This window comes from Triticum aestivum, chromosome 5D (genome assembly GCF_018294505.1).
Source record: "Triticum aestivum cultivar Chinese Spring chromosome 5D, IWGSC CS RefSeq v2.1, whole genome shotgun sequence".
Taxonomy (NCBI): Eukaryota; Viridiplantae; Streptophyta; class Magnoliopsida; order Poales; family Poaceae; genus Triticum; species Triticum aestivum.
This window is the reverse complement of record NC_057808.1, coordinates 103,364,481-103,373,783: the sequence shown is the minus strand read 5'-3', so window position 1 is coordinate 103,373,783 and position 9,303 is coordinate 103,364,481.

Genomic DNA, 9,303 nt, shown 5'->3' with positions numbered 1-9,303 from the left:
AGAGGCCTACATATTAATATTTCTGCCATGCTCTGTTTTCTGCGAAGTCTGAAACCTGATAACGAAACTTGCTATGTTTACATGCTTGCCATCATATCTTCTGGTCCTTTTTGGCTTATGGTCATTAAGGGACTTTTGTCATGTGCAATTAGTAAAATACTGCCATGCCTTGTTTTGATATGTTAAGTTCTTGTAGCATGTTGATTTCATGCTCTGAACATTGCTACCTGATGCTGATTTCTGCCATGTCCAGTTTTTCACCAAGTCTGTGAACCTGTAATCTTTTGCACTTTTGCCATGCTTGTTTGAGCTTGATATGTTGTGAACTAGCCATAGCTTAGTGTTCATCTTTTGTCAAGCATCTCCTGTAGATTACTGCCATGTGCTTTGTTGATATGTTGGGGTGTTGTAACATTGTTACTTGTTGCATTTTAAGTGCTATCATGCTGTTAATCGCAGATTAGTGTCATTTTGTTTTGCTTCCCATTTGCAAACCGTGCATCCGATTCCGGTGATCTTTATATCGATTTCGACCGAAATCATCTCATCTTTCCAGTGGCATGCTTGGTTTGCCAAGTTACTTCCATGTTCATCATTTTCCTTCCGGAGCACGCATATGCATCGCATATCATATCTTGCATATCATACATGTTTTGCATCATGTTGTTTGCGCATTTCTCGTTGTTGATTGTGGTTCCGTTTGTTTGTGTTCTTGTCTTGGGTAGAGCCGGGAGACGAGTTCGTGAATGAGGAACCTGTCGAGTACGCTTACGAGGATCAAGCTTTCGACAACTCTGAGAATCTTGCAGGCAAGATGACCACCCCTCGAAATCACTTCTATCTTTGCTATGCTAGTTGTTCGCTCTATTGCCATGCTCGCTACCTATCACTTGCTATATCATGTCTCCCATTTTAGCCATGTCAGCCCTAACCATCCTTTCCTAGCAAACCGTTGTTTGGCTATGTTACCGCTTTTGCTCAGCCCCTTTTATAGCGTTGCTAGTTGCAGGTGAAGTTGAAGTTTGTTCCATGTAGGAACATGGATATGTTGGGATATCACAATATCTCTTATTTAATTAATGCATCTATATATTTGGTAAAGGGTGGAAGGCTCGGCCTTATGCCTGGTGTTTTGTTCCACTCTTGCCGCCCTAGTTACTGTTATACCGGGATTATGTTCCTTGAGTTTGCGTTCCTTACGCGGTCGGGTGATTTATGGGACCCCCTTGACAGTTCGCCTTGAATAAAACTCCTCCAGCAAGGAATACCTTGGTTTTACCATTTGCTATCTAAGCCTTTTCCCCCGGGTTTTCGCGAGCCCGAGGGTCAACTTTATTTTAAACCCCCGGGCCAGTGCTCCTCTGAGTATTGGTCCAAACTGTCAGTCGCCGGTGGCCACCAGGGGCAACTCTGGGCTGGCCTATCGGAAGCTTGGACAATCCGGTGTGCCCTGAGAACGAGATATGTGCAGCTCCTATCGGGATTTGTCGGCACATTCGGGCGGCTTTGCTGGTCTTGTTTTACCATTGTCGAGATGTCTTGTAAACCGGGATTCCGAGACTGATCGGGTCTTTTCGGGAGAAGGTTTATCCTTCGTTGACTGTGAGAGCTTATGATGGGCTAAGTTGGGACACCCCTGCAGGGTCTAATCTTTCGAAAGCCGTGCCCGCGATTATGAGGCAGATGGGAATTTGTTAATGTCCGGTTGTAGATAACTTGTCACTTGACCCATTTAAAATACATCCACTGCGTGCGTAGCCGTGATGGTCTCTTCTCGGCGGAGCCCGGGAAGTGAACACGGTCTGAGTTATGTATGATGTAAGTAGGTGTTCAGGATCACTTCTTGGTCATTGCTAGATGACGACCGTTCCGTTGCTTCTCTTCTCGCTCTCATTTGCGCAAGTTAGCCACCATATATGCTTTTGCCGCTGCAGCTCCACCTCTTTGCACCATCTTTTCCTACAAGCTTAAATAGTCTTGATCTCGCGGGTGTGAGATTGCTGAGTCCCCGTGACTCACAGATTCTACCAAAACAGTTGCAGGTGCCGACGATGCCAGTGCAGATGATGGCGTCGATCTCAAGTGGGAGTTCGACGAGGAACGTGGTCGTTACTATGTGTCTTTTCCTGATGATCAGTAGTGGAGCCCAGTTGGGACGATCGGGGATCTAGCATTTGGGGTTATCTTATTTTCATCTGGATTTTGACCGTAGTCGGTCTATATGATTGTATTTTGGATGATGTATGAATAATATTTATGTATTGTGTGAAGTGGCGATTGTAAGCCAACTCTTTATCCCATTCTTGTTCATTACATGGGATTGTGTGAAGATGACCCTTCTTGCGACAAAACCACTATGCGGTTATGCCTCTAAGTCGTGCCTCGACACGTGGGAGATATAGCCGCATCGTGGGCGTTACAGTGCGCCATCCTGCGAGAATACTTCTGCTTGAAGGAGCCAATGGCTCGTCCTCTTGCATGCGCCAGAACACTTTGATACGTGTCATGAAGCTTTTCGTTGCAAAATGGGCATCGATAGCCGCCATCCCAGGTCCTAATACGCCTGTTATGCATTCCCGCATAAAGCTCCCTAAGGATTTGCCTCTTGTACCTCCTCTGTTCATCTTCATCCTCGCTGTCGACATCGTCAGACAAAACTTTTAGATATAGTAAAAAAATGTGGCGTGAAATTTGGAACACAAACTAATCTCTAGCGAACATTTGGCAGTTGCCAAAATTTGCCATCAAATCAATGTTTACATGTCGTCAAGTAGGATTAGGAATTTATGCATGTTCTTTTAGACATATCCAGAGATTATGGTTCGATTTTTAAGCACAATCGTCTATGTACATACCAATCTTGAAGAAAATAATGGCACAAACATATATGTAGGTGTCAAAATCAATTGTCAAGACTTGGCTAGGAATTATTAGCATGAACACTAACCCTAGTCAGATTATTAGCAGAAATCATTTGCAGAGATGAAACAACTAATCACTTATCACTTGTACCATTCAAACAATCAATACACTACACGGATCTAACGAAACTTACTCAGATTTTATGGATTAGGAGAACATAACCATAGGGTTTATATTCCAAAAGGGGGAGGCGGGAAAAGGGAGTAACCAGAGAAACCCTAGGATGTATTTGACACATAAATGGGTATAGATGACTAACCGGTTCTCCATCGTTGTCGAAGTCGTCGCCGGAGTCGCCCCCCGAGTCCTCATCGGAGTCAGTGTGAACCTCTGGCTCCGGTTATGGAAGTACGATGACGTCAGGGTGCAGCGATGCCTCACCGACGGCTATGGCAACCTCTGTCTCCATATCCATGTCGTGCTCCGGTGCTTCAGCAGCCCCGCCGTCGCCACTCCCTCTGATGGGGCGCTTCAGCGTCATCCTCATACATTGACGGCTTTGAGGACTGAGAGCGGTGTCGAGGATGCAAGCGGAGAGAGAGGATTGTGTGTGTGGAAAGGATGGGGGGTGCGGCCGCTTGGGCGCGCCATTAATATGGAGTAGTGGGAGAGAGGCGGGCGGCGGTCAAACCGGTGGCTCGTCTCCCGGTGAGCCTGCGCACCGGACTGCTAGCATGCCTACCATCATTTCACAAAGCTACTCGCACTCCCCCTGATGACACGGCATAGTGAGCATGCCTCCCGTCAATCCACACACGTGCATGCACGCCTCCCGGTATGCCTGCGCGGCGGACTGCTCGCATGCATCCCGTCAACTCACACCTTCTCGCACGTCACACGGGTCACGTGGCGGCACATATATTGTTTCTATTTTGATGATTAATGTTGTCGCTTTATTGCTGAACCGAAGCATGGCACGTATCCATTGTTGGTCTCACACCCACAGTTCGAATAAATAATCCGGCGATATTGGTTCCCAATTATTAATAACATCCCGTTTGTAAGAAGATAAAGATTACATCAAAACTTGTCTCAAATTTGACAAAAAAAATGTACAACGCCACTGTGTATTGGTGTCCATATGACAACACGATAAGTTTCATGAATTTCAAATAAGTTTTGGATGTACTAGATTTTAAAAATCAAGATTCTCAGTGTTTGAAATTTCTTGCACGAGGATGAGTAAACATATGCACCCAGTGAGACACATGTGTTTTCCAATCCATTTAGGTGCACTGTCATGTGTGCATGTAGCTCAAATTTGATTTTTGCACATTATACCCCTAGAAAATCAATCAATGTACTAAAAAACGTCTTAATGATATTTGTTTTTTTCAAAATTAAAGCCTCCCTCCTTTGATAACATATGTTCACCGCGGGATAATTTAACATGCATCGTAGTTGCGGTGGATGCGCGGTGTGTGTGTGTGTGTGCGCGCGCGCGCACGCGCGTCTGGGGGGTGGGGGTGGCTGGCAGTACACTACGAGTCGTGAGCCACAGTGTGGGTTGGCCGTTTTGTGAGGCAGGTGCCACATCAGAGTCGTGAATTTGTTATTTAAAACATTACACAACCCTTCCATACATACATGTTTTGGCCACATGCAGTCGATGGTTGTCCTACACGACACTCACTCGCGTGTGAAGCTTTTTGTGGGCCCGCGAGGTCGTCGTCCATCGCTTTGACCAACAGCCGGCAGAGAGGTTAATTTGACTAGCAAGGTAGAATCTTTTTTGTTTGTGTTATGGTGGGAGTATATATATAGTACGCGTCGAAGAGGTGGGAGGGGACTAGCATATATACTATACGTATGCGTCCGTGAACACCTTACTCAGTGTCAGGACTTTTTGGTTTCCAAGGCACGTGCCACATCAAAGTTGTGAAATTGCCTATTCAAACATCACACAACACCTCTTTGGGCCACATGCATGCAGGCAGTGGTTATCCTAGGACACTCACGTGTGACGCTGTGGACCCGCGAGGCCATCATCGATACATGCATCACTTTGACTTACATCGGAAGAGGTTAATTAATTTCACCATCAAGGAGGATTCTTTTTGGGTTGTATTACGGTAGGAACATATAGTATGCGTCGAAGAGGGGGAAGGGGACCATCATATGCAGTACGCTTCATGAACCTCGCTCTGTGTAGGGACTTTACGGTTTTCGAGGCATGTGCCACATCAAAGTTGTGCATTTTGTGCATTCAACATATGTTTGGCCCACATGCAAAGCGATGGTGGTTGTCCTCTCGCACCCACTTAAGCGGTTATCAGCGATGTCGATGCTTTCCATCTGTGGGCCCGCTTGGTCCATCACTACTTTGCCTGACAACGAGAGAGGTTAATTTGACTTAGGAGGGGATTATTTTTTGTTTGTAATATAGTATATATATATATATAGGTCATGCTCTGGGATGACATGATACAGTTTGAGCGTACACATGCATGTGTACGCATGAATCCCTCGCATCGAGTCGAAGTGGCTAGTACCACGACACGTCATGAACCGATCTTGCTCTGTGTGGGGATTGTACGATTTTCGACGCACGCGCCACATCAGTGTTGTGAAATGATATTCAAACATGCATGCATGCATCACTCCATACATATGCATGTAGTGGTTGTCTTCGAACAGTGCACTCCCTCGCGTGGTTATCGGCGACAAGCCCTATATATTCGTGGGCCCGCATGGACATCCATGATCACCTTGACCGACAACAAGATAGGTTACCATGGCGGATACTTCCTTTGGTTCGTGTTATCATAGTATAGGTCATGGTGAGATTCATACCTAATTAAGTTTGAGCGCATACTATGCACGCATGAATCCCCGTCATCGGCTTGAAGTGTGGTGTGACATACATATGCATCGTCAACTAACCCTCGCTCCGTGTGGGGATTTCTGGTTTGAAAGCACGGTGCCACATCAAAGTTGTTCCATTGTGTATTCAAACACCTCTCCGTACATATGTTTGGGCCACACGCAGGCAGTGGTCGTCTTCGAGGACTAGCTACTTGCGTGATTATTGGCGAGCTAGCCCATCTCCGGGGTGTCGGTGTACAAAAAGAGGGGTGCGTTTTTGTACCCCTATACCTGTGCACGGGCAGTCGGAGTCGCGCCTACTGTCACGCTAAGCAAAACAGGGGAGGTGAGCCAAGGTAAGACTGAAGCCCAAGATGATCAGAGCAACACCAAGACCAAGGCCACAAAGAGCAGAGGGACGAAGCAGGTTCCCCCGGCAAGATCCTTGCCGGGGGCGGCCTCAGCAGCCCCGGCAAGACCCTTGCCGGGGCAGCTCACCGCACACCAACAGAGCGAGCCACCCTTGAGCCCACGGTCCCCAACGCCATCATCCACGTGGGGCCAGGGCTCGGGAAGGCGCCTCTGTGGTGGCATGCAGATCTTTGTGAAGACATATTCAAGATCAGATGAGGATTAGAAGACGACGATCCTCGGCAAGATCCTTGCCGAGGAAGGCCACCAGACCCCTGGCAAGGCCCTTGCCGGGGACGACAGCGCGCCACGACAAGACCCTTGCCAGGCCACCCGGCAAGGCCCTCGCCAAGAACGCCAGCAGGGCCACCGCCAGGCCCACGTCAACCAAGCTTCCACCGCCGTTCACATGCAGCTGCCAGCCCAACCAGCTGGGCAGGAACCTGCGTGGCAACATGCAACTCCCAGGCCAACTCATCAAGCGCCTGCGTGGCGGCATGCAGATCTTCGTGAAGGCTCCACCACCGCGCCACCTCAGCTGCCTTCCTGCCTACATGGCGCCGCACGCATCGCTGGACGAGGCGCGTGTCGAAGCGAGGAGGAGCAGCGACGGACGGGACGGGCCTCGCCCCCGTCCCCGATAAAGCGAGAGGACACCTAAGCTACGCATTAAATGCGTCTTGTCCTGTAATACGAGCGATAAGCTCAGGGCACTGTACGCCTTTCCACCTCCTGTATGCCACTGTGGCAGCCCCTTTCAACTATAAAAGGAGACCCATGGCATACTAGAGAAGGATTCGTCTCTTTCGAACCACGCACTGACCACAGCTAGTTCGAGAGCTCAAGAACTCTCTGAAATACACCCACCAAAGCAGGACTAGGGTTTTACGCATCATCGCGGCCCGAACCTGGGTAAACGATTCGTGTGCTGGCTACTGATCCTGCTCTTCTTGCAACCCTGCGCCCCGGCAACCGTAGTAGGGATTCTTGTGATCCCATAGGTGTCGTTCCACACCGACATCTCTGGGTCCACCGAGGAGGAATCTGGGCGTCGAAGAAGGGGGTGAGGCAAGGCCGGGACCAAGAACCGGAAAGAAAAAGAAGCAGGGACGAACGGCGAACGACTTACCTGTGCCAGTACCCGGCTGGGAAACGGAAGCCCCCTCCCAGCCAACATTTGGCGTCGAGGCAAAACCGCCGGCGCCCAAGTTCTCCTCCTCCTCCATGTGCGTGAGCTCGGTATTTGGCGCCCTTGCCGGGGATGCCCCTCGGGGCGGCGTGGTCGATGGGGGCGGCGTGTTGGGAGTAGCCCTCTGCGGCTCCTCCTACTGCTGCTCTTCTCCTGCATATCTGGCAAGGTCAGCACCAAAATGTCATGCCCCTGACACGTGTCGACAGGGGAAGAGTGAAGAACTTACGCTGGGGGCTAGGCCGGGGGCTGCTGTCTGGGCTGCTCAACACCACCAACGGCGCCCTCGAAGTACCAGCCGGGGGACTGGCCACCCGCCGAGACCTTGGCCCTCTTCGCTCTCTGGGCCAGCGTCTCCCCGTCCCTGCAAAGATGAAAACAAGTCAAGACAAGCAACGCAGATTGGGGAGGCAGAGATAACGAAAAGGAACCAGACACTTACTCATCGTCCGCCTCCTCCTCTACTGTCTTCCTCTTCCTCCTCAGGCTGAGGGATCCATAATCAAAAGTGACCTCCGCGTCAACATCCGCCGGAGGAGGAGAAGGAGGTGGCGTCTGGGCGTGGACGAAGAAGGAGCGGCTGTCTTCTTCTTCACCGCGACCTTCGCCGGCTTCTTTGCCGCCGCGGCCCTCGTGTGGCGCCCGGGCCCCTCCAAGGTCAGCTGTGGTCCTGCAGCCGTGCCGGGCCAGACCGGCTCGCCGGAACTGGCCCGCCATAGGACTCGCCCCCTCCCCGTAGGTGGCGTCGGGTCTGCGATCTCGACCTCCTCCGACGACGACTCACCGGTCACATCTTCAACCAGAGGGCCTCGGTGCCGGCGCTGCTGGCTCCCCCGGCGGCCGCCGCCCACCGGGCGAGCTCCTCCTCCTCCGCGGCCGTCGCGGCCTTGTCCTCCACACAGCCGGTGCTGCCGGCCTCCCTGGCAAGTTGTGCCTCCCTCGCCCTGGTGGCGATGTAGTCCAGCTCCGCCTGGGTGGTGTCCGGGACAAGCAGCCGCTCGGCGTTAGCATTGACGTACACCTCGTGCAGGGTGTCAAAGAACTACTGCACCTCGACGTCCTTCGGCTCCTTCCAGCTAGGATCGGGGCCATGCGCGTTGCAGTCCGGCATCATGGCAATGATATCGGACCGGCGCGAGTTATTGCACAACGGGACCACCCCCGTCGGCAGCTTGAATAGAGGCTCCTTGAGGACCTTGTCGGCCTTCGCGGCGGCCCTCGCGACCTTGCCGGTCCGCTCGACCTCGCCGTCACGGCCCACGTCAAGCTGGAAGAGCCGCTGGCATAAATGGGCGTGCCCCATCACTGTGAAGTTGTGGTCGAGGCCGGGACGAAGCCGCATGATGTCGGCGGGGTTCATGAAGAGCCAGGCTGGCCTCCCCTTATTATGCAGCGGAGCGATCCGGCGACGGATGAAGTCCGCCCCGATCATCTCAATGGTGATGCCGGCCTTGGTGAGCCGGAGGATCCTAGTGGTGGCAACCGTGAGCTTCTCGTCGTCAGCATCGACGTCGCTCCAATCGCTTCTGCGGACCGGCGGCGCCCGGCGAACTTCGCAGAACGCCGGCGGGTCCTCCTCCTCGATCCAGCACCACCGGCCCCGCCATTCTTCCCACCTCTCCTTCATGGCGCCCTCCGGGTACGCTCCCTTGGATCTTGAGACCCAGGCGATGCAACCGGAGATGGCGCCCCCCGATTGGATCCGAGGGGAGAAGTAATGGCGGAAAAGCGCCGTGTTGGGGTGCACCCCGGCGAAGCCCTCGCAGAGATGCACGAAAAGAGCCATGCACGCCACCGCATTCGGAGTAAAATCCAGAAGGCGGAAGCCAAAGGTATGCATGACGTCACTGAAGAAATCGGAGAAGGAAGGACAGAGCCCGCAAGTAAATAATCAACAAAGAAGGGTTACCGATTTGGGGCAGCTTCGGCGCAGTCGGCGGGGATGACGCGCGTGGCTGGATGCCCCGAATTCTCCC